Raw genomic sequence first — 25,996 nt, 5'->3', positions numbered from 1 at the left:
GAGTAATTCCCTTGCATAAGGGTGCTGATCCTGAAACTCCCTCTAATTATAGACCCATAGCATTGATCTCAACCCTGTCCAAAATTATTGAAAAATTAGTACAAATCCGCATGGTATCATATCTGATGCAAAAAATATAATTCTGAGTGAGCAGTTTGGGTTTCAGGAGCATTGGATGCCATTTTTTTATTTTTAGATTCTTTATATCTGGGACTCAATAGTGGGGAGCTTGTTGCAGCGGTATTCTGTGATCTGACTAAGGCATTTGATTGTGTTGATCATAAAGTGCTGCTGTGGAAGCTTGAGCGGTACGGACTTAGAGGGCTGTCTCTTCAATGGTTTGGTTCATATTTAAGATATAGGTGACAGACTGTCAATTTGTCATACATGGTGTCCCCCAGGGATCAGTGTTAGGTCCGATTTTATTTTTACTGTACATAAATGACATGGCAAGTCTAAAGATCAGAGGTAATTTTACTCAATTTGCAGATGATGCAACAGTGCTGTGGCATGATATTAATGCTGCAAATCTAAATGAAAGCATAAATAGGGACATTGCTGTGATAAAAAAATGGTGTGACTGTAATAAATTAACTCTAAATATTGCCAAAACCAGTATTATACATTTTAAATGCAGTTTAAGTAAAGTATTGGGTACAAGTGATGAAGTACAAAAAATTTGAGTGAAAATACATTTTTGGGAATAAGCATAGATAATAAATTAAAATTTGAAAGCCATATTAGGCCACTAAGCAATAACTAGCATCAAATTGTTATGCTGTTAAGGTAGTGTCCCAGGAGGTTGAATTTAGTGTGGTCAAAAGCTGTTTTTTGTGGTCAAAAGCTATGAACTACCAAGAAACCTTTTTTTATTTCATTTAATTTTTTTCCCAAAACCGTAAAATCCATGTACTGTATATATAGTGATTGCCAAAAATTCGTTAGAGGCAAATACTTTATATACTTTAATTACACGAACATTGGTGAAGTCTCAAACATGGTACTGGTGTATGGAGGAATGCTGAGGTCTAATTTAGGAGTCTGAATTCCCTTATTGAAATTAGCAATATTCTTAAAATAGTTTTTATGTTTTCTAAAGAACATCAGTAATTTATAGAAATATAGCGAGAAGATTGATATTACATTGAACTTAAAAAATAAGGGAGCGGTATGAGTCCATCAGCCATCAGTTTTTGCAATAGAAGTAGTCTATTATTCTCAAAGGATGATCCCACACTATAATAGCGTAAGAGAGTCCGCTCATCACATTTGCATGCACATAAAGAAGAATTGCGTTTAATTTTACCTCTTTTTTAAGTTTATATACCGCAAAACACAAGAAGGCCTATTTATTATTGGTTAAATAATCGATATGACTGATAATCAATGACCGATTGTCAAATAATCGATTGTACATTTATAATAGTCTATGATTTAGGTTTGCGATGGATTTCCAAAACTGATAAGGGCTTATTTTTGGAGGTTCATAATACACCATTCTGAAAATATGGATGAGTCAATATTTGCAAAAGCTGATAAATTCTATAATAGTATATTATAGAATTATTTAAACTATTGCAAAATAATAAAAAAAACAAAAGTGAGAGTATTTCGCCTTGGGACACTTTGTATTTAATATTTCAGATTTTTAACCTGAATTTCTACAAAGGTAAAAATGAAATAGAAAAGTTCTCATTGCACTATTTATTAAATGTGAAGAATTGAAAATTGAAGTAGCAGATACTGACAGAATTTTCGATAAAGTTGATGCTGTTGCAAGTTGTTTTTCAACAGATAACAACAATGAAAATCACCCTTCTGTTTTATATAAACTGCTATTTCTGGATATTATTGATTGTTGATAAGAGATACATTTGATTAATTAATTTTAAAATAAAAAGTTTCTCTACATGGCAGTTTTCAGGCTAAATACCCTTGGCGTTACTAATTCTACAGTTATAAACATTAGTCCAACATATTCGACATCGATTCTTATAATTTAAAAAATAATAGTTTGATTTATTGAATTTTTACATAACGGGTTTTTAAGGCATAACTTAAATGGATGTGACCTCCATTATTTTAAATTGTGAAAAAACTAAAATAAGAATGATAATAATAATATAAGAATCGTTCTTGATTTGGTTGTTATTTGGACAAATTGGCGCCTGTCAGATAAATGAGATATAAACAAATTCAAAGGTCCTCGGATGCTAAAATATTCTAGTTTATGACCTTGTTGACAACATTGAAGGCCTTGGATAGATCACAATTAATGCCAACAATAAACCGTTTCATGTCAAGCTGACATTAAATTTGATTCAAGCTTTCAAAGAGTGCAATTTCAGTGGATTTTCGTTTTTAGAACGCACACGTTGACAGTCAAAAAGTGAATTATATTTTGAAAGGTATATAAATTTTTAAATCCTTTATCCACTTTTTTAATTCGGATTTTGAAATAGCACTAAGCCTATATTTTTTTAATAAATACAATAAATGTTTAAAATATTAGACCAAAAAACTTCGATGTTTCTACTTCCTATTAAAACCAGTGGTACAAAATCCATTCTCTCCGCGATCATATGCAGCGGACACTAATAAAAAAAATCCGCCGTCGGACGTATATGAGTATACGAGGAAGGCTCGGACATCTCTACGGCCCCTGGGGCTATCAGGGGGTCAAGGTCCCCCTTGCTCCCCCTTAAACGTGCGTCTATGGTTCTCACGATTTGCGTCAGGTGCTGTCGGGTTCATTGTGTGTTGCACTAGGCGCAATTGCTTGGAATTTGTGTATTAATTTATTTAGCATGTGAAGAATGTTGGGCTTTTTTTTTGCTATTTAAAAAGTTGCACGAAGGAGATGCGTTAACGATTCTTCCGACGTGCTGGAAGAGATAATTCGACTTGAGGCAAACCTATATTTCATTCTGCTTAATAACTTGTGAAGCGATAATAAATTTAAATGTCGTAACTCATAGTGAGTGAATTTATATCCAAAAAAATAAAGGTACAACCGAAGCGATCTCCATATATCTTTTCTAATTATCAAAAATTCCTGCGACTGTCGTCCCTAGTAAATTACCAAAACGCTTTTCAAACATTTTTAATAATAAATCACCGGTCTCCAGACCAGTTTATTCAAAAGAAAAAACTAATATATCATATACTCTTACGGTAGAATATTTTTAACTACCGGACACTACTTGTCAGGAAAAAATATTATATTTTCCTCTTCAATTAATGGATGGATTTTTAGCTGCATTTCTGTAATTAAGAGAAGTGTCAGGCTGGCAGTCTGGCCGGAAAAGTTTCACACTTTTAATTATTTTAATAAATTGGTTTGTGAGAGAAAAATTAAAGAGAGGGATATCGGGTTTATTAGAAAAATTCCATCCCATATCAGTGGTGATGCTTTTGAATAATAAGATAATTGATTTTATTTCAAATATTGAGGAAGCGAGTTCAATACAAAATTAATTTAATTTTTCTTTTAAGGTAACTACTGAAGATACGTCTTTTAGTTAATGTTAATCAGATTCCTTAGTAGTTGGACCACAATGATAAACATTATGATTTAAATTGAATACAAAATAATTATCTTAGGATTTTCATATTATTATTTTTTTTAGAGATTACCCCTTTATAATTTACAGGAATAGATGTGAAGTCTAATTTCAATTTTTAAATAATATTTATATAAGATAAAATCATAGAATAAACGTTAATTTTTAAAAGTTAAGCTATAATTCTAAAAATGAAAATGACGTCGAAGGACATTGAATTTACTCATCTTCAATGTATTTTTCTATCCATTCTCAGATATTTGATCACCTTCAATTGCACTTTCTAATTCTCTGAAGACGCCTTAATTTTCCCATACCATATTATAGCTACCGTCCTTTAAAGTCGTCTTCCCTCTATCTTTTTTTCTTTTTATCATTGTTATAACCAATTTTTTCACACATTAGCCTAAAGATTATATATAAATGATATTATTATGATCACCATTTTTGTTCTTGAAAGAAATATACCCTTCTCCCTATAAAAAAAAATTCGAAGAAGGATCCTGTTATTCAGAAAACTGATGGGCAGATGACACTACAATTATCACCACTCACCTTTTTGAAAGAAACTAGATTAGATCCGCCACAAAGCTTACTAAAGAAAATCTTAAGTAGTGGTCAATACTATCAAAGTGACGATTTTTTTAAAAGCTAACAGAGCACTACCGCATTTAGGAAAAAGAGAAAGACTCCCAATATCTTTTGGTTCAATTATTATCTAGACAGTTCTCCATCTACTAATAAGTTGATTAGTGATCTTTTTACCCATACTGCAGGCAACACCTTCTTCATTACAAATCTCCTTTCTCATAAAACAGATAATATGCACGAGAGGAAAACTTTTCTCTATGCAAAGAACTGTATTTGATTTACTCGGTTTTTTTCTAGTACTACCAAGGTCTCTTGGTCCAACCAGGTCAGTTATTTTGACAGTTTCTAAAGGTTCTATGAAACTTTTTTTATAATTTGATAAATGATTCTTTTATTTATGAAACTAATTTTATGCAGATGACACTGCTGCTATATGACTAGATAAGATCCGCCTTGGACTTTATTTTTGATTATCCCAAAGAGTGGCCAATTTTACGGTAAATCCATTTCAACATTACGACAGTTTCCTTAAAAATAGAATACTACCTGACTTAGGGAGAAGATAAGGAATGGCAGTATCATTTGAATGAGTCAGGCCAAATACCTAGACAGTTCCTCACCTCCATAATGTCTTAATAAGTAATCTTCTATTTTATGAAACTAACGATACACAGCCGATGCCGATGTACATTTTGAATGACAAGGAAATGAACTAGATCCGATTTCTATTTAAGTGATAATTTTCTAGAAAACTCATGATCATTGTCATCTATTGGAGGAAAAGAAATCCCTTGGTCATCACTATCTTCTTCCATATTTTTATGAGTGGTAAACTGATAATAATCAGGAGAGGACCATCAAGCCTAAATTTTTGGACAAGAACTTTTGATCTATACAAGCTGAAATCATAGAATAATTTGAAAATGTGAAAATATTGGATCTTTTGCTTAGTATCGTTCAATAACAATAGCCCTAGTAACTTATTGAATTTATTCATCTTCAACATATTTTACATTTTACTAATATTACTAGAGATGCTCTTTTTGATAGACTAATCTTCAAGATCTTCATTTTTCAGTATCTCAATAATTTCATCACCTTAAATTGTACTTTTTAATTTTCTAAAGACATCTCAAGTTCATTATTTCATATTATACATAACCATAACCCTTTAACTGCTTTCTTCCTATGTCTTTCTTTCTCTTTATTATTGTCATAGCGATATCTCATTATATTGTATTAACATATAGATGTTAATACTATGATCACTCCCTTCGTCCTTGATATAAATAAATCCTTTGCATGAAGAAGCTTAATTACTATTGAATATCTACTATTGAATAATATATTGATAGTCACTGAATATAGTATCTTCTGAATCAGTTATCTAGATAGTTCATCATCTATTCAATCTTTTGACTAGTGATCTTTTTACTCATAACGATATCACGATAAAATTGACTTTATGCAAATAATGTTAGAATATCCCAAGTGGTGGTCAATTTTACGGCAAATCAAGATTACGTCTGTTCCCTTAAAAACTAAAAACTGCCTCACTTAGAGAGAAGTGAGAGAACATCCATATCTTTTGGATCCACCAGATCTAAATAATTCTTCATCTCCTTAATATGTTGATGGGTGATCTTCTCGTCTACGAAACAGATAATTCTGCATCACAAGAAAATAGATAAGGATCTACTTCCCATTCAGGTGATAATTTTGTAGTAAACTGCACCATCCCTATCTTCTATCATATTTTTATGAGTGATACTCTCTCTTATAAAACTAATAATATGCAGGAGATGACCACGTTCTTTTATTCAAAGAACCAAGTTAAATTTACTCTATTTCTTTATATTGTTAGTAGTAAACACCCAAATAAACCAAAGTGGTGGTTTTTTGAAAACTGAGAGTACTGTTAAGGCATTTAAGAGAAAAAACATTTCTTAGTACAATTAGGCTACTTTAAGAGCTTCTTAAGGCGCCCTGTCGTTTTTTTTTTGATATTTTAATAAATGATCCTCTGATTCATGAAACTGATTTTATGCAGACGATAGATTACCATCATATGCTTCTTTTACAGTAGTAAGATTAGATTTGCTACAAACTTGATGTTAGAATATCCCAACTGGTAAATGTTTATTTATTGGCTTCTTTCCTCCGTAATATTTTTATAAGTGATTTCCTTATCTAGGAAACTAATGAGAAGCTAGTTGCCACTATATTTTTCATTAAAAGGAAATAGATTAGATTTGCCTCCCATACAAGTTGAAACTTTCTAGAAAACATCATCATCATATACTGTAGAGAACTCATGAGAATTCCTTAATGCTCTCTGTTTCTATTCCCCTTTGATCTTTTTATGAGTGACCTTTTTTCTCAAGAAACTGATAATATCCAAGAGATTACTTTTATTACCTTGATGCAAAGAATTGAATTAAATTTGCTCTGTTCTGTTCCATTGACATTAGTGATCAACATCAGATCAAACCAAAATGGTGATTTTTTAGAAACCATGACCATTAAGATTTTCGTATTTAGAAGAACCTATATTGATTTTCAGTAAATTCATAAAAATCAGATTTTCTATAAAACCAAGAGCGCACTATCAGTAAGTGAAAGGAAACCAATTTCTCTTAAACTATCGAATTTCTAAAGGCTCTCCGTTTTCGCTAAATATTTGTATAAGATCTTCCTTCCTATGAACCTAACGATATGCTGACGATACTGCCTTTTTCTTTGAATGGTCCTCTTGGCCTTACCAGGCCAAATGTTTTTGACAGTAAATTCAATCAAAACATGGATAAGAAGTAGCTTTGCAGGAAGCTATACAGCAGAATCTTGGAATTAAATATTTATTTACATTATAGAGCTGTTGATCCATTACTCGTGGAAAAATTCTTATCAACTGAATTCATTTATCTGAATTTAGTTTTTAATGGCGTTCATCACTTTTAATTACTGAACACTTGAATATAACGTCTACATGCTGTAAATCATCCTCCAGTCGACGTTATCGAGCATGCCAGCTTGGGAATTGCCAAGCTTTTTAGGTCCTCGACAAGCAACTTCTCCTTTAGAGAACACAAAGCGCTCCAAATATCCTTATAGATTGGCTTCCGATATGACGCCTCTTTGGTAACCAGGCGAAAATCTTTCTACTAGTCTCTTCATCAGTTTTTTGAAGTTCATGTCAGACTCGGGGGTTAGACCGACGTAGTTCTTGACTTTTTCCGAACTTTCTGTGGAAAACCTGGGCTATCCTTCTAGATATTTGCAAATCCTCAGCCATACAATGTGCCAGAGCATACTCAGCTGGAACAGTAAACAGATCTTACTGCACTTCACAGGCCATGCTGTTTGCGCTTTTCCCACCATGAATTCATCAAATGTCGGGTCCAGCTGTGGTTGGATTTGCAGCAGCTCAGCGTCTTCGTGGCTTCCATAATAAGGAGCCAATCGGTTAAAACGGTGGTACCTCTGATCTTTGGCATTGACATCATATGCGTCCTTCCAATCGCTGAAATCTTGAATGAAAATGCGAGCTTGACTATGAATAACATTCATTTTTCTATGCAGCTTAATAATGTAGTCCTCCCCGGCAACATTGGTTCCTGGTAGACAATCAAACTTCAGATCATGGGAGATGGTGCTTCCGGTGCTTTCATGGATTGCCGATCGATAAGCCAGCAAAAACAATTGAAGAATGCTGGCTCAGTATTTGGAAGGGCTTAAGCCTCCTTTGGTAAAATACCGATTAATGGTTCTATTATGGGTGTCACTGCAGTAGTCCTCGTTTTAAATTTCTTCTTGTTTTAAAGATCTTTATCAATGACCAGTTGACTGACGTTTATTTCACACCCCACATTTGTCACCAATTCTATCGTTAATTTATGTGTGAATTAAATTAATTTTTCATCATAAATAAACTTCCAACAAGGATTACCAAGAACGTGCCAAAAAATCTTCAGAATTTGCATTTATTTGCCTCTTAGGTACCCAAGTACATGTACAAGTATATCTTCTATATTTGGATAAATTTTCCAAAAAAACTAGTAATTCTCATATTGCTTATACCAACACTAAAAAATAATAATCTTAAGAGTTTTTAAACACTTTTAATTCCTATCATCTCTATTATCATTATCAGTCAGGTTGTCTGTTATAAAATCGACATTATGCAGACGATACCCATTATGATTTCCACGTTTTTCTTTGAGTAGAACTGGATGATGCAAAGTCAGAGTAAATTAAGATATTTTAGATTACCAGAATTAAATACAAGATTCAGATCCATTTCTGAGGAAAGGAAAAGGAGAGTTTCAGGAAACCACTCATGATATAGCCTTGAAGTAAGTTTACACTAAACTGTGTAGCAAGAGTTTAACTCTTAATGCTTTACTGATCAAAAAATACTTGAATTCTAAATTGTATGCATGCATTTATCATATTAGCTGGCTTTTCTTATCTAAAATTGTTAATGTGCCATGATAAAAAAAAGTCTAATGATGTCAGATCAGGAGATCGTGCGGGCCATTCCGTCGGACCAACAATTTGGAAATATAAGGCTGAGGTATGTTGTTATTCCAATATAAAAAGTTCGATATATTAGTTTTTTTTTGTGTTGGGCTCAAGAGCTTACATCACTATTAATAAATCTGCTGAGCTTGTATTCGATTTCCTGGCAAGTGGCTTTCTAAAAAAATATTTATTAGGCAGTTTGTGTTTCTGTTTCTGTAAGCATCGCCTTTAAAAAATAAAGTTAAAAAGTAGTTGTCTCGCGGAGCCCGTTTTATAATCATTACATTTTATCGATTAATTTCGTTCTTTAAATAAATAGCTTAAATAAATTAATCTTGGTGTTTTCATTGCGGCCTGAATCCTGTATATTCCAACAAGGTACTGCCGAACGTTGATTTGGTAGTGGAGTGGTGCTTCGTCTTACTGAAACCCTATAATATTAGCTGGAACTTGTGAGTTTGCTGGATCAGGATATAAGTTTGTCAAAGTTAATTGAAGACCATGAAGTCTAAAGGTGCACTCATCAGAAAATAAAACATTATCTGATTGGTTCGCATTAGCATCTAACTTTGCCATCATTTGTTCACCAAAATCCGTTCTTCTCTCAAAATCATGTTTCATTGGTTCATGAGTTGGTATCAATTTATAGGAATAAAATTTATTTTTTTTCAAGGTTAAAATAATCGATGAATGGCTAACATGGGATATGGGCGCTGTTTTTCGATTAAAGTACTTTTCTCAAACTCAAGCATAATATTACATTTGGTATCATCACTTATTGTACCCACTCATAATATAGATTAGAAGTAGGTTTACAATAAACTATGTAGCAAAAATTTAACATATCAAACTGATTTATATACGTTCATCTCTTAATGCTTTACTTATCAAAAAATACTTAAACTTTAAATTTTATGAATGCATTTATCATATCAGCTAGTTCCTCTTAACTCGAAATAATTTATCAATTACCAATTCTATAAATAGGTCTCAGCTGTATTGGTCTGGATTTTACTAAAGACCTTCTAAAGCTTTCCATAGTATCTTGAATACTCAACCCTAAAAGTTTCTCTTCTTAGGTGCCTTCACCTTCAGACTCTATCGTTCATATAAAAATTTAAGATGTAAATGACTAGATGATGTAATAGATCCGAATACCCCCTCGGACCTTATTCATATTTCCATAGTCTATATCCTTCTGCCTCTAATTGTTGTCTTATTAGAAAGTATTTAATTCTGAGAGATCTATTTCTTGCCAAATCTAACTTATAGGCTTTGTAGTTGGGTAATAAGCTAATCCAATTAATTTATTTCATTTATACCTAGACTTCTGGATTATCACTGAATCATAGTACATACAAGTTCTTGCATTACCTTCTAATTCCTACCTCTGGAAAATAACGCTGAATTATCAAAAAGTCTAGTTAGTTATGCTCAATATTTAAAACTATTTTTTATGAATACAGTAAAATATTATAATGTTTATGGCCTGATTTTTCCCATTAATTTATACTCTAACTTGCCTATATAAAGACTTTTCTAAACTTGTTTTATTATGCAAAAGTTACATATCGAATCAAGAATCTGGACGAGTTTGGTAACACGCTATTTGGCATTTATCACACACCTCAATATTTAATCCCGTTTCTTTAGTAAATAAAGAATAATAACATATAAATGAGATTTTAATGCAGAAATAATTTTCGTATATTAATTCTTGGAAAAAAATCTTTTTTTTTTGTTAAACAATCTTTACAAGACGGATTAACGGCTTGTTCTTTATATCCATTCAATTTTATTGCTCAGAAAAAGTCATACGTTCACATAAAAGTCAACAGATAAAAACATTTTTACGATAAATCAACTAAAAACATTTTAAAAGGTTCCCGGCATAGGCCGGAGCCGCGGTAGTTTTAAATTTTAAAGCGCATTGATTTATCTACTGATCAATTAACTGGAATTCGGTCCATTAACTCGGGGAATTAAATAAACATTTTTAATAACAAAGCCCCGGATTTACAAGAAAACAAACAATCAGAGATAAAGTGTTTGATAACAATTAGGAAATTGTTGTGAGAGGGGGACAAAAAGGTTTTTGGGCATCGTCCAAATGTGTCTGTGTGTGTGTGTGTGTGTTTTGTAAACAATTTTTTTTGTGGGTTTTGAGTTAATGGAGAACTCACATTTTACAGAGATTTATTAAATAGGGCTGGAGCATACTTTACTAAAAGATAAGCAATTAAATACTATAAATAACAGTATGAACGTAACACTTCACTTTGAGTATGGCGTGACTGGCGCATTTTTATCAAATAGGGATTACATCGAAAGTGTTTTAAGGGATCCCTCCATTAAGGCAGTGCGTGTTGTATCAGATACGTAACTCTCGTACGAAAATCAGGAATATTATTATATATTTTAATAATAAAAAGATAACTGTTTAGATTTTAATAAACAAGTAAAATACATTTATTAAAAATTAAAAATTTATATATTAGTAATCGAAAATTAAACAAATCTATTAATTTTCTTCTGATATTATTTAGAGCCATAGTTTGAAATAAAAGACATGTTTAATAGCCGTTTTTCTTATGCTTTCATAGTAACTGCTCCTGATAGTGATTTAACATTGATAACACGAGGTTTCGTTTTTTGGTGACCATCATCAGCCATATTTAATATTAGATTTCAATAGTCCTTTTCAACACTTGACAATTATTTTTGGTATTTACTATTTTAATTTATAAGAAAGAAAAAGATGGGTTTTTAGAAATTATAGAAAAAATTTGGCAATTAAAATTAATTTTTACCATTAAGTATTTTTGTACAAATTTTTAGGTAATAAATATAATTTTTAACGTTTTTTTGGAACGAAAAGCAATTTTTCATTTTACATCAAATAACTGACTAGAATTTTAGAAATATTACTTTTACGCGGCCTTTAGACTAATTTATAATATTTTTTAATGTTTCCCTGGTATTGGAAATTATTAATTATATTATATTATAATGTCTTTTTTTATAAATTATTTCTTATGATCTCAGTTTGATAGTCAAACGAAACGTCAAATTAGATATCCAGGGGGACGTTTAATTATGTATTTACTATCAATTATGTAAGTTCTGTCAATCACCTCCTCACCTCCAGCTAACCTCACTTTAATATGTTAAATGGGAACCCCCATCGTGTGATAGATGATAGTAAGCAGCGTAAAATTCTCTATTCAACGGTACCAAAAAAAATGAAATCGGTAAATGTGTAAGCAAATAGTTAATATAAAATACGCCAAATCTAATGCTTAGTGTAAAATGAAAAATTGCCTTTAATTCCAGAAAAATACAAAAACTTGCATTTAATACCTGAAAAATCATAAAAAAAATCGTATAAACACAAGAAATTACGTAAACAATTTCCAATATCTGCAAATATAATATGTTCAACACGTAATTGTGAAAATTTCCAAAGTTTCTTAAAAAAAATACATCAAATCTCTAGAGTGAAATGAAAATTACTTTTCATTCCAAAAAAATACAAAAAGTACCTAACAATCATCAAAAATTTGCAAAAGACACAAAAATTATGTACATTATTTATAATACCTAGAAAACATAAAAAGTTATTCCAAAAATCGGGAAAATAGAATATTCCTAAAATTCGGAAATTATTTTTGATGCCTAAAAAATATTCTTACTATTTTTGAAATTCCTGAATCAATTTTTAAAAACATTGTGAGATGCTTCGAGTAAAATTTTAAAAAATTCTTCATTAAAAAAAAACATAAAAAATGTTATTAGATATTATATTAAAAATATTTCAAAATTCAAAAATAGGTAAATTATTTGCAATACCATAAAAACAAAAAGAAATCTTGATTTTATTATTCTAAGACTTCTGGAATTTTATTAAAAATTTAATCAGATGCATGAAGGTAAACTAAAAATACTAAAAAAAAGTAAATATCTGAAAAATATAAAGAATAAAACACAAAAATATTACGTAAATGTAAAGGTTACTTCAATAGTCTGGAAACGTCATATTGTTAAAATTGCTAAGCAACCTTAAATAAAAAATGTGACAAAGACTTATGATAAAATAAAAAATTACTTTCCATTCGACAAAGATGTAAAAAAAAAACGTTTATTCTGAAAATGTAAAGTTTGTAATTATGCCAATATGTATGACTTTATTTGTGTTTCTTTGTATCTTTCAGAGTCTTGAAAATGATTTTATAGAGATCGAAATATCCATCAAAATATACAGTTCTTTCATTTCAAAACGATCTACCCTTAATAACTTAATAACTTAATAACTTAATAACTTAATAACTTAACCTAACTAAAAAAAAAAAAAAAAAAAAAAAAAAAAAAAACACGTCAAACTAGCTATACAAGGGGACGTTTAATTATGGTGTTCACCAAACTAATATTTTATGTCTTCCAGGTATTTGCAATAATTTACCTATTTTTTTACGTTTTTATAAATTTGTCATAATTTTTGAGCTTCTAATGTATTTTTTTGTGTAGTAATAGAATGAAAATTAGCTTTTATATTCAATGCAGGCATATGACCTATTTTTTCGAAATGTTATAAAAGAATTAAAAAAAAACATATTTATATGCTATTGGCAAACGCTTGGAATAACATTTTATGTTTTCCAGACATGGGAAATATAAAACGTAATTTTTTTATTAATTTGTGAAATAAAGAATTATTTTTTATATCACCACAAGTATCAAAGTAATTTTTTTAAAAGTATCCTGGAATTTTAGGAATATCAGCTTTTCCAGGCGTTTGGAATAATTACTTATATTTTTCAGTCACTGGAAATGACGTGTTCTGTGGGAATTTAGCGTAGTTTTTTATTTTTTACAAAAGCCAATTTGAAAATTTTCCAGAGTGGTGAAATGTGTATGTAGACCTAGGAATTTTTAAATGTTTAGGTATATTATCGAACTTTATGATTGTAGTTCTTTATGATATGAAGTTATTTACGCCTTTATTTTATATTATTTTTATTTTACGCCTAACTTAAGCGGGTTCTAACAAAGGGTCCTTTTTTGCTTTAAATTGATGAGGAAATTATTGTTTTTAACAAAAAAGTAGGAAACTATATTGAGAAATAAGTTATGGCTATTTAAAACCATTAGCAGTGCACTCTAGGACGTCCTCTGATTGCCACCGTTAAAAAAGTGTCCATATTCGGGTTTTGCATCCTTAAAAACCCCTAAATTTAAATTTACGTTATAATACAACGATATAAAATACGTTAAAAAATTTTAATAAATTTGAAAAAAATCGATTTTTATCTTTTAACTTTACAGTCCTGTGGGTCGGAATCGGACCAAATTCGGACTAAGGAAAAATGATTTAAATCAGTGTATTTTAATCTTAGGAAAATGTGGTAAGATCTGGTAAAGACCTTTATGGGGACTCCCTGTATAGGGCTTAAAATTGGCCATAAAAGGTGTCATTTATTTGACTTTATAGTTCAACATTTAGAAAGAAATTTAAAAAAACGTTTTGTAAAACACAAAAAATTTATGACACTCGCATATAGGACGTACCATTTAAATTAACGAAGTTAATATCTATGCTTACTAAACCAGGAAACTCCAAAACAATCAAAATATATTAATATTATATCCGGTTGCCAAGTTTGGTTTCCGATCACAATGAATTAAAAATAATAATATTTAACTACGTTTAATTATAACTCTATTTTATATAAAACATAAATTGTAAAGAAAATTCAATATTTCTATCTGTACACTAGTAAATACATATTCCGGCAGTCATTCTACGTTCAGTTGCCAGTTATTTTCCATTAAAGGATTATAACAAAAGAGGAAAGCCCATCGCCGTTACAACGGGGGGGATTTGGCTGCTTTTGCTGTCAGTCAAAATGTATACTAGTTTATTACAGTATCCCCGTTATCCCTCCCCCTCCCCCTTGATTCTGTCGGGCTGTCCCATTCTCCAAATTGCGGATTAAAATTGGGAAACTTGTTGAAAAGCCTCTCCAGCAAATGAGTTCCTAATGGGCAAGTTTGGATTTTGGTTATTAATAATTTACGAATATAATATAGTTTAAACTAATAAGTCTTTTACAAAGGGTAATAATGGAGATAGCAAAGAAGCTATTAAATAAAAGACCGTTTTACCTGCACCTTATTACAGCTACAACTGCATTATTCGCTGAGAAAAAAAAAAGCTAGAAAAACAAAGGGAAATCTACTCGTGCACGAGCAGATGCTTCAAAGGTAACTAAATTCACCTTATAATGTTCAATTCTGCTTTGAACTCAAGAAACTAAAAAATATTTTATTAAAAGATCGCGCTTGCCTGGCCCTCGTTGTAATAATAGAATCCGAGATGGAGTAGGAGGTTCTGCCCTCTTTTTATTTCGCTTTTCCGCGCCTTGTTTCTTGGATCTCTGTACATTTTTAATATCAACTTCTTTAATTTTCTCGAAATCTCGCCCCGGTTTCTTTTGATGATAACTTCTTAGAGGCAGATGGTCGGCCCGTTGGGGGTGCAACGGGGCACCCTCTTAAGGGAAAAATATTAAATAAGCCCTATAGGAAAAAATTGGGTGAAGTTAATTAGTAAGATAAAGTCGTTAAAAACTTTTTCGAGTCAAGTTTTTATTGTCATCGTCTTCTTCGTGGGTCTTAAAAATCATTAAAATAATGATGGTTATACTGTTCTAATAGCGAACAAAGTAAGAAAGTACATAGATTACAATTACGATTTGAATCGTCTTTACGATAGAGGAGATGAAAGAGAAGAAGTAGAGGGAGTAAAAGAAGTAGAAAAAGCAAAACAAGAAGAAGAAAAGGAAGAAAGGTGATATAAGTAAACTTATGTTTTCCGGTTCAGATTTAAATATTTCAAAAGTTATGGTAAGGTACACGTTGACTGCCACGTCATTCAAATATGTTTTTATAGCATTATGAATGACGTTAACGGAGATTTGCATTAGGGTTTTATACCGCGGCTTGTAGGGTATTCAAAAGTATATGTGGCCTGGTCAAATTCAAACAGGGACCAACATTCGCGAATTTTGAAAATAAAGAAATTTTTATAATAATAAACTAACAACGAACAAACTAAGCAATATTGATTCTAAAAATCAAGATTTTAATATTCTTATAAGCCAAAATAAGTTTTTATGCATACAATTAGCTATAGTAAAACTTCTAAGTATAAACAAATTAGGAGAGAGTATGTAAAAGTATGTAAATGCTTAAAACAGTCCAAACATAGTTGTGGTTTAGTTAGGCATTTGTCGTCATAAGTGGAAACCATTTTAAAATGTTGCCTAGCCTCTTTACGCTCTTTTTCCCTTTGATATTATAAGTATGACCATATATATTTCTTAGGTATTTTTTTTTCCATTGGGGCCAGTATTTAATGTTCAGTTATAAGTGGTGTATATTATTCGTAGTTGATTTTCATTGGAAAATGGACCGTTTCACTTTCATGGAAATTTTTAGAAGATCAGCTTCTAGCATTTCGGAAAGGTTACGAATTTGTATTTTCTTTTCTATGACGTCCTTATATGGGTGTCTACTATAAAAACCGCCAAACTTTAAGAGATGATGCAAGCCATTTGCAACAAAAAAGTTGTATAACATTTTTTAGCTCCATAGTATGGTGGTATCATCAGCAAACTGAACCACCTTGCCCTGCAGTTTCAATGAATTCAAGTCATCCACATACAGTAAAAATAACAGTGGTCCCAAAACTGAACCCTGAGGAACGCTGCATTTTAGGGATTTAGAAGCAGACAAACGCCCAGACAGTGTAACCTTCTGAGTACGATTTGATAGATAGGACTTAAGCCATCGCAACGCTACGCCCCTAAAACCATATTTATCGAGCTTAATAACAGTATTCCATGATCCACACAGTCAAATGCTTTGGATAGATCACAAAACACTGCCGCCGATGACTCTCCAGAATTCAAGGACACATAGACGCTCGCCAAAAAGCTAAAAACAGCATCATGAGTCCCTTTACCGGCTTCAAATCCAAACTGATTTGCAGACAAAATGCCATTATGATGTAAAAAGGACAAAATTCTGCTTTTTGCAACTATCTTAGAGAGGGTAGACATAATAGAAATGGGACGGAAATTACAAGGCTGATCCAAATTTCCACCCTTATGAAGGGGGATAACCACTGCCTCTTTTAAACATGAAGGAAAAATGCCAATATGTAAAGAATTGTTTATGGCAGAAACTAAAGCATTTAAGGCTGAATCAGGCAGAAAGAGTAACAACCTCGACGATATCCCATCAGCTCCAGATGATTTAAGGTTTTTTAGGCGTTTGATTTCATTTTTTACTTTGGTAAGATCGACAGGATGAAGGAAAAATGAATGCTCAACCGACACTTGTTGAAGATAGTGTAAGGGATCAATGTTACTACGAATGCCCTTGAGCAAAATATTAGGTATATTACAATAATAGTCGTTTAAAATGTCAGGTCTTAACTCCGGTTCAGATAATTTTCTATGGCAATGTCTAAAATCATTAATAATCGACCAACACTCTCTTTGCCTATCTGATGACATATTTAAGCGATCCCTATAATAATTAGATTTTGCTGCTTTAATTGTCTTTCTGTACAGACTACGGTATTTCTGATGATATACAAGGATATTTTCATTTGTGGTATATTTGCACAATTTAGTCAAAAAACGGATGTTTTTAGCTGAAATTCTAAGGCCTTTTGTAACCCATGGTTTTCGTTTCTTAGTTTTAAGCCTCATTTTAGGAAATCACTGATTGATCTTATCACACAGAATTTGAAAAAATAAAGTAAGTGTTTCAGAAGTGCATTCCAATTTACCGAAGCTGTAGCAGCAGAAAAAGCATTGAAATTTCTCCTGCTGAAAATTCTTCCCATATAATGAGATGAAGATAATACAGTATTATATGGCATTTTAGCAAGAATAGCTTCATGGTCGGAAATACCAGATGGGAGTACTGTGCATAAAACGTCATCAAAATTTGTACAGAAATAGTCAATTGTAGTTGCAGATGAAGAAGTTATTCGTGTGGGAGAAACAACGTGCTTTTTCAAGTCGTAAGAATTTAAAATACTTAAAAGAGAAGTACGTAGCAAGGTTTTATTAGTGTAGTTGATATTAAAGTCACCAGCCAATATAACCTTAGACTGTAGGGACAGCTGGGATAAAAGAGAATCAAGTTTGTCCAAAAACATAGCAATATCTCCTGTAAGTGGCCTATAAACACAACGAATATATAAATTAAAACGCTTACAAAAAGAAAGAAAGAATTCAAAAACATTTTTTAACAGAAGATTATCATACTTATCAATATTACAAAAAATCGTTTCAATTGTTTGCCTAGCCAAGATCATGGTTCCTCCATGTATATATAGATTGTTGACGACAAAAATTTGATATAGGCAGCAGGACGCAGTAGCAATAGAGTTGTATTAAATTTAATGAGAGATTACCTTGATATCGGCCGAACACTAGTAACTGATAAGTGCTATAATAACCTAGAGTTGACAGACATTTTACTGGACAGAAAAACTCACAATATTGGAACACTACGGAAATAAGTCAAAGGAGTACCTAAAGACATTTTAGATGAGAAAAAAATTAAAAAAGGACAAATTAAAGGAAAAGAAAATAATGGAAAAGTTGTTGGTAATTGGAAGGATAAAAGATCAGTTAGATTTATAACTACAAGACATACACTCAATATAATAAACACACATTAAAAAAATCACAAGGGCGAAAATAATAACAAGCCAGAGGTCATTGTGTTTTATAATAAATTTGAAATAGGCATTGATTTATCTGATCAGATGGCCTCTTACTTCTCAGTACTTCGCCGGTCTATAAGGTGGTACCACTAAGTGGCATTTGAATTCTTATTTGGAACATCGGTTGTTAATGCCCTTTGTATCAATTTCAAATAAAAAGAAAATTGAAATTCCAGAATTTAGAGAGGCTTTAGTGACGGGATTACTTTTTAAAAGAAGTAACAAACAAAACGAAGGATAATAGAAAAAAAAGAAAAAGATACATAGGATGCTACGAGAAGGAATATAATCTTTCCAAACAGTCAAAATAAGCGTGTAAAAAAACGAAACTAGTGTCTTTATTTTGTAATGAGTGTCCAAAGACCTCTGCCCTTTGCTTAAGTTGCTATTAGGAAAAATATTAGGAGATTACCTAGTTTTTAAGTGTTTTTACAACATATTTGGTCGTTTATAATGTGTTACTTGTAATAAAATATAAAAAAATGTTTATTTTACTTTTTATTTGCATAACTTTGCTAATGTGGATCACCGGTGATAACCACTTAAAAATTGGTTAACTCTTGCTTTTAAATCTCAATCGTTTTAGAGCGCCCTGAAGCATCAACCTGCAGAATATCACCGGTGATACGTACGGTACACAAGTGAACTTATAGAGTTGATCACTGGTGATACGTATGGTACATAAGAAAAGACTTTTAAAATACCTCCTTGGTAGCCAACGTGTTAATACAAAATAATTATCCCAAAGAATTTTTGGAAAATTGCTTTAAACAGTTTGATAAACCACGTATAAAATTGAATCAATCAATTTTTACGATAAATCTTATTTTACCATTTAATCCAGGTTTTTCAGATAAGATAAAAAGAATTGCTAAAAAATGTACTATAAGAACTATTTTTAAATCACAAAACACATTACGATACTTTTTAACAAAAACTAAACTTTTCAATGGAAATGAATTTAATAAAACTGTAATCTGTAAAATTCCTTGTACTTGTGGTAAATCTTACATAGGTGAAACCTGTAGACCATTACCAGAAAGAATTAATGAACATAAATCTTACATAAAAAACAATGATTTTCAAAAATCAGAAATTACACAACATGCATTCGACAATAACCATATAGAATAGACTGGAATGCTTCCTCAATTTTAGCATAGGAACCAATTTCAAAATTACGTAAACTAAAGCAAAGTGCATTTTTAATGTTAAATAAAGATAAATGCTTAGCTACTTGTTCGGTTGATGAGTTAAAACACTAGTAGATCAGGGTATTCTCAAAATTAATTTATGATTTAAAATATTTGATATTCTTATATTTTCTATCATTAATTTACATTAAGATCACACCCCTTTAATTTTAAAGAAGTAACCTTTGAATTTTTTATTATCTTTCAAAGAGTATTAATAAACCGTCAAATCGTATAAAAAAAGTATTTAAAGTATTTTCGAATTAGGAAGAAGTTTTGATGGTATTACATAGCGGACGATTTGCAAGATAAGTATATTTTATTTATATTTTTAATTTAATTTAATTTCACTTTAATTACCTTGATAACGGTAGTACCTATAACTACCGAAACTTTGTTCAAATTAGTTATTTTTGAACCCGAACGTAGGTCTTCTTGTTGTTTTTATCGTTTCTTAATTTTAATATTCATAACAAAATTAGGGAGGATATTGAAAAGAAGAAACGAGCTCAGAGATTAATAGATTAAACCTGAGCTTCTAGGTATATAAAAAATCCATTAAACTTTAAGTAAATTATTGTATTTAAAAATTATTAAACATGAATTAAATTAAGTATATCGAACGGTATCATTACAGATTTGAGTCCATAACCCCTTGGCACGTTGACTGCCAAAAAGCAAGCAGGTTTACAAATTCTTTATTATGCACTTTCAAAAGATCACATTTATGATTTTTGTGGTAATCTAATAAAGGTTTAACAAACAAAAATGATAATAGTATATAAAGTCGTATAAAAACAACTGAAAAGATGCAAAATCTAGAGGAAGATTTATTAATTTTAGTGTTAGCAAAACACTGTTTGCTGCCAAGTTTTTACAGTTTTCCTAGATGAATAATTTAATTTTGCATTTTCCTTTTTTTGGCTCACGTTTAGCGAGAGAATCGTGAGTGTAAGACAGAATGAAATATGACCTAAAATAATTTTTAACGTCTGAAAGTAGAAAGGATAGTACAATTTTTAACTTTTTTTTTCCACTTTACTGCAACTAATTTCGATATTACTGCATGAATAATTTTATTGTTGAAGTTTTCTTTGGGTGTTTTGGGCAGTGTTGCAAATTTTATTTTTACGGTTTTTAATGACTTTTGGATCAGTTGTCATGACTAAAAATATAAAAAAAATTACATTTTGTAATTTGAATATAATTTTGATTCTTCTACTTAAATAATCATTTAACTAAATTTTTCTAGGTTATTTTTTTCTCTATAAGCGGCAAATATAATTTAATTACAATTTGTTCTATGATACTTAAATATAATGTGCGTCATCATAAATTTCAAAAAATTTGAAACTATTTGATGCGTCTGTGTCTCAAAAGATTTTTGTCTATTTTAAAGTAATTTTTTGTATTATACAATCTAATATGTGGCAATTTTTTTATATTTTGACTGCGCAATAATTTTTAAAATAATTCGTTAGTTGCGTCTTTTTTATTGTGTAGTTGTATTTAAAGTAGTGGCCCTGTATACACGGTAGGCAACTTTCTTCCTTGAGTGCCGAAGTACCCATGCATTGAAATGCACTAAAAATCATAGGAAAATATTATTCAATACACCGCATATCTTGGCCATGTATACGTTCAATTTAGGTCAAACTGCAGTTAGTAGAATAAGATCCGGAAAAACCTTTTTTTAACTTAAAATTTAAATTTGTTATGGCTCGTACATGTAATGATTTCTACACGCAAGACATTCGTTGCTCGAGCTTGTATGATATACTCTTTATATGGCCTGTTGCAGGCATTATATAATAATAATACTCTGTATTTTTCCAACAAAAAGACTACAGTACCTGCAAGGCAAAATATAGAAGAATAGGGCATAGTTAACTTTAGTAATAATCAATTTTTACTAAAGTGTTGTTCCACTCAATCTCATAACTAGCCTAACTGAAAATATCAAATTATAATAAATAGTAACAAAATCCAAACAAAATAACAGAAGCAACTACTACGTATTATTAGATCGGACAAAAATATTTTTTTTGTTAACGGAGGAAAAAAAATTATATTTAAAAAATTAAAGCACTGAAAAACGAAGTTAATGTTAGAATAAAATTCATATAATAGTAGACTTTATAATGATTAAGAGTATGCTCATCAACTCTAAATTTAATTTTTCTAAATAAAAATAAGTGAGATTCTTGTCATACATATTTTTCCAAAAATTTTTATTAAATAATGTAACTTTATTAATAAATATTTTATTTTAATTTATAGTAATTGGATTGTTTTCTTATAGTAATTGGATCAGTGAAAAATTAAATTAATTAAATGAGAACTACCAAGAATATTTGATTAGTTTGTAAATTTTATTAAGTTTTTTGCATCTATCTTCATAAAATAATTAAACTATATAATTAAAAACAGGATTCTTAATTAAATATATTTAAAAAAAGATTAAATAATTAATTAAACTTTAATGCATAAATACATGAGACCGATTCTCGAAAGTCAGCCAGAGATATCACCAATAATAAATCTTATTTTGAATTTTTAAGTAAATAAACCACAGAAACGAAAAAAATGCATGTTAAATAATTGGTTTAAATAAAGGCTAAAATTCTGCAAACTATTGGTTAAATTTACATTAAATTTAACAAAAATAACGGCCAATTCCATTCAGATTTTGATTGTAAACCACACAAGATAACATTACAAGTTAATTAATCATCTTCCTTTTTCTAATTAAACTTTCCCCTCGCTAAGTATTTTACCCTCGATTTCACTCCCTGTGATACTTTATATTCTTCCGACACGAAACGAAAGACAAACAACACCGCCACCTGTGGTGAAACCATCACACACGTCTGTTTTCGTTTGTTTTTCAGTTGCGCTAAGCTCCTGTTTCAGCTAATCCGCTATATACGCTACACCTCTACCCCGTAATTCTTTTACTTGGGTCGACTTTAAAACAAAGTTAATTAAAAATTTCAGGGGTTAAGTACTTAAATACCTTGATCCAGTTACGCCAGACGCTAATTTTTTAGTGTAGATTTGTTAGAAGGGTTTTGGGATTATGGGAGCGAGGGACGCGCATGCTTTAGAATAAAAATAAACTAAATTAATTTAAAAATTTAAATTATGCTTTTATAAATGCTCTCTTGTCATGGAATCCGGGGCAAATAAAACCAGAAGACAACACAATTAAATATCTAAGACATTCCAATTTCGCACTTCAGACCCTTTCGCGTCCCGAGGCGTTCCTACAAAACATAAATTTACCCCAAACCCTGTCCGTATTTTTTTCGGCTTCGTACAGGTGACATTCATTTAACTTAAGTTAACTAAACCTAATGAGAAATAGTTTAATTAAAGGGAATAAAGAACGAGCCTGGCCAAACTTAGGAACCGCAATGTCTAGGGCTACAAGTTACCTAATAAATTCTACTCGAATTAGTGTGTTTTTAACTTGTTTGGGTTTTTCAGGTTATAAAGACTGCAATTGAGAGAAAAAGAAAGTTTTTAATATTAATTATTTGGCTTTTGATGGATCTTAGTAGACAAATCGTAAATCATTATAAATTGAATTGTAAACTGTAATATACCCTTTATGCTATCTAGGAATTCTCTACCAACCTATTTAGTGCATAATTTAAGTGGATATGACAGGTCGATAATATTTACGGTCTTGATATTAAAACAGTCAAAAACATTTAAAAAGGCAATTTAGTTAATATTTGCCGAGAGATTTTTACAGTCTGTTGACTGACATTTCATTCTGTGTAAACTTAGCTAATCTTGACTGCTAGAATTACAATTATAAGCTAAGCAAATTAATTTGCTAAGCTGGAAAAGTTAACATTTTTCGATTAATTGGTAGAAGTGTGCTACAGATGACTCACTTATTTTAAATTTTGTTTAATATATAGGCTGCGTCAAGAAAGTATCGCATCATCATAAAAAATTTGAAATTGGCTTAAAAAAATATTTCATTACCTTTTTTGTTCTTTAATATGTATTTACATTGTGGTCAAAAAAGTAAGATGACTGGCTAAATTCTTGTATTAGAAAAAAGCAAATAAATGATTTTGTTATTTTTGTGTTTTGCCAGTCCGTAAATTGGTTTATTTAGAAGTATATTTTTTTGATTAAGTCATAAATTTAGTAAAAAATATTGAATATGAGTCATCTTGCAAATATAAACGAAATTTGAACAGGAGTTCAACTAATCAGAATAATTTCTTTTATTGAAGATCCATGATATCTCGAGCGATTCTTAGGTACCAAGAAGTAGGAACGTACCACCAACATTACTTTATTTAATTTATACCTACAATATTATTTACATAATTTAATAAGGCTATTAATTAAAACTACTCTTTATGTTGTATTTTGTACTCATTTGATGGGTACAACCATTAAATATTTACGAAAATTCAATAACATTTTTTTCTATAGAGTTAAAAAATCATAGTGATGCGATATTTTTTTGGCTAATTATATTTATATTACAAAAACTACATTGCTAATATAATATAATTTTGAATTCAAATTTTAATATATTTCCAGATTTTACGTGCAAATTTTTAATTAATAAAATGTTGAACCTGAATAATCAAGACTTAAGACAATAGAATCTAACGAACAAGTGCGTTTCATAAGTTCATAAGATAAGTTCCTAAACAGAATTTATCGCCATAAGAATTTAATGTAATCTATTAATTTTTTTTTTAAATAAATTGTAATTTCTATTAAATTATTAAGGCAACCTTAAAAACACAATGCCTTATATGTATTCAACTTTAATTTATTTTGTATATAATACAACACTTTAATAATTGCAGCATTTTACTCTATTTCCTATTTTTACTCGAACATTTTTATTTTAATAATTTAATTTTATGCATAATCTTAGTAGATATGACAAGCCAATATTATTTATTATTCTTGATTTGTAACTCATTTCATTATAAAAGTTAAACGTTTTAATTAAATTGGAAATTGTGTTATAACCTTCAGAAAACCTATTTTACTGATCACAAAACTTTATATATAGTATCAAATATTTAAATAAAATCACAAATAATATAGTTTTTTAAATTTATTTTATTATTTTCTTATCAAGATGAATATTAATATAATAATATTTTTTTCTCGAAAAGTGGATATCTATTTAAATAAAGTTTTAAATAATCACATATGTTACAGATAATTTATGTTCCCATTTGATTTTTGCTTTTATTAAATATTTATGTTATTCTAATTTAATGAAAAAACTAATTCACAGCTAATTTAACTAATAAACTAATATTTGTTATTTTAACTCAGTGAATATTCATTTATGCATAACTAAAATGAGCCTAAATTATTTTAAAGATTTTTTCAATTTTTTTTGTTTTTACGTACGTTTTACGTACACAATTAACTCATTATTTTAATGCATAATTCAAATGGATAAAGTTATTCGTTATTAATTGTACTTCCAGATTTAAGCAATTATAAGTGATACAACTGATGAAAATATATAATATAGTTATGATTACGGCATGCACCTAATTTAGTTAAATTTTAGCCAAATATTAAATCTTTGCAACCATTTTCTTCAATTGTTTAATAAGAGAAAACTAAAATGTTGCTTTATCAGAACTTCCAGGCAACTTAATTTAATACGTTAAAAGTTAAGGAACTTCTTTAATAATTAGCGAATAGGAGAATAGATATTACTGATTACGTAAAACTCCTTTAATAGATTATAATTATCGAAGTAATATCAAATAGGCTAAAAAATTAAAAAGTAATATTTTTTATAATTATATCTAGTATAATTAATTGTCCATTCACTAACCTAGACTTAATTAACAAACAATAAATATGTTTAATTTTATTCGTAAAAAAGTTATTGTGTCCTTTCTCTAAAGCCTAACATCTTAGATATATTTAATTATATAAAACAGATATATTTTTTTTAAACTTCATAATAATATTTAATTAAAATTGATTTGCAGACGATACTGTACTACTCGCTAACTGTAAAACAAGGACAACTGTAAAATAGTCAAAACTAAACAAAACTTAATAAATGGGGTTGATGTAATTTTCCAAAAATCGTATATACCTTTTTTAATATTACGATAGACTTCCTAACAAAAAATCACTGGAAATTAATGAATTGGACCTCTATGTATAAAATAACTGATGTACAAGATTGTTATTCCTGTTTTATTGATGTTTTAAAAAAGTTCAATGTGGACAGCACAAACGAAATACGTGTTAAAAAAAAGGATATACCCAGAAATATCTGGATTACCCCAGGACTTATA

The 25,996-nt window shown here is 30.0% G+C and overlaps 1 long non-coding RNA gene across 1 annotated transcript in view; it reads right to left on the bottom strand.

Moving 5' to 3' along the window:
• Positions 1-14,911, bottom strand: part of LOC126740507 (uncharacterized) — a 59,828-nt gene extending 44,917 nt beyond the window's left edge. Inside the window, exon 1 of the long non-coding RNA XR_007661928.1 lies at positions 14,838-14,911. This is a non-coding gene — a long non-coding RNA (uncharacterized LOC126740507). The remainder of the gene's footprint in view (positions 1-14,837) is intronic.
• Between the last annotated feature and the right edge of the window lie 11,085 nt (positions 14,912-25,996).

This window comes from Anthonomus grandis, chromosome 9 (genome assembly GCF_022605725.1).
Source record: "Anthonomus grandis grandis chromosome 9, icAntGran1.3, whole genome shotgun sequence".
Taxonomy (NCBI): domain Eukaryota; kingdom Metazoa; phylum Arthropoda; class Insecta; order Coleoptera; family Curculionidae; genus Anthonomus; species Anthonomus grandis.
The sequence above is the reverse complement of the archived record's forward strand: the minus strand, read 5'-3'. Positions and strand labels throughout refer to the sequence as shown.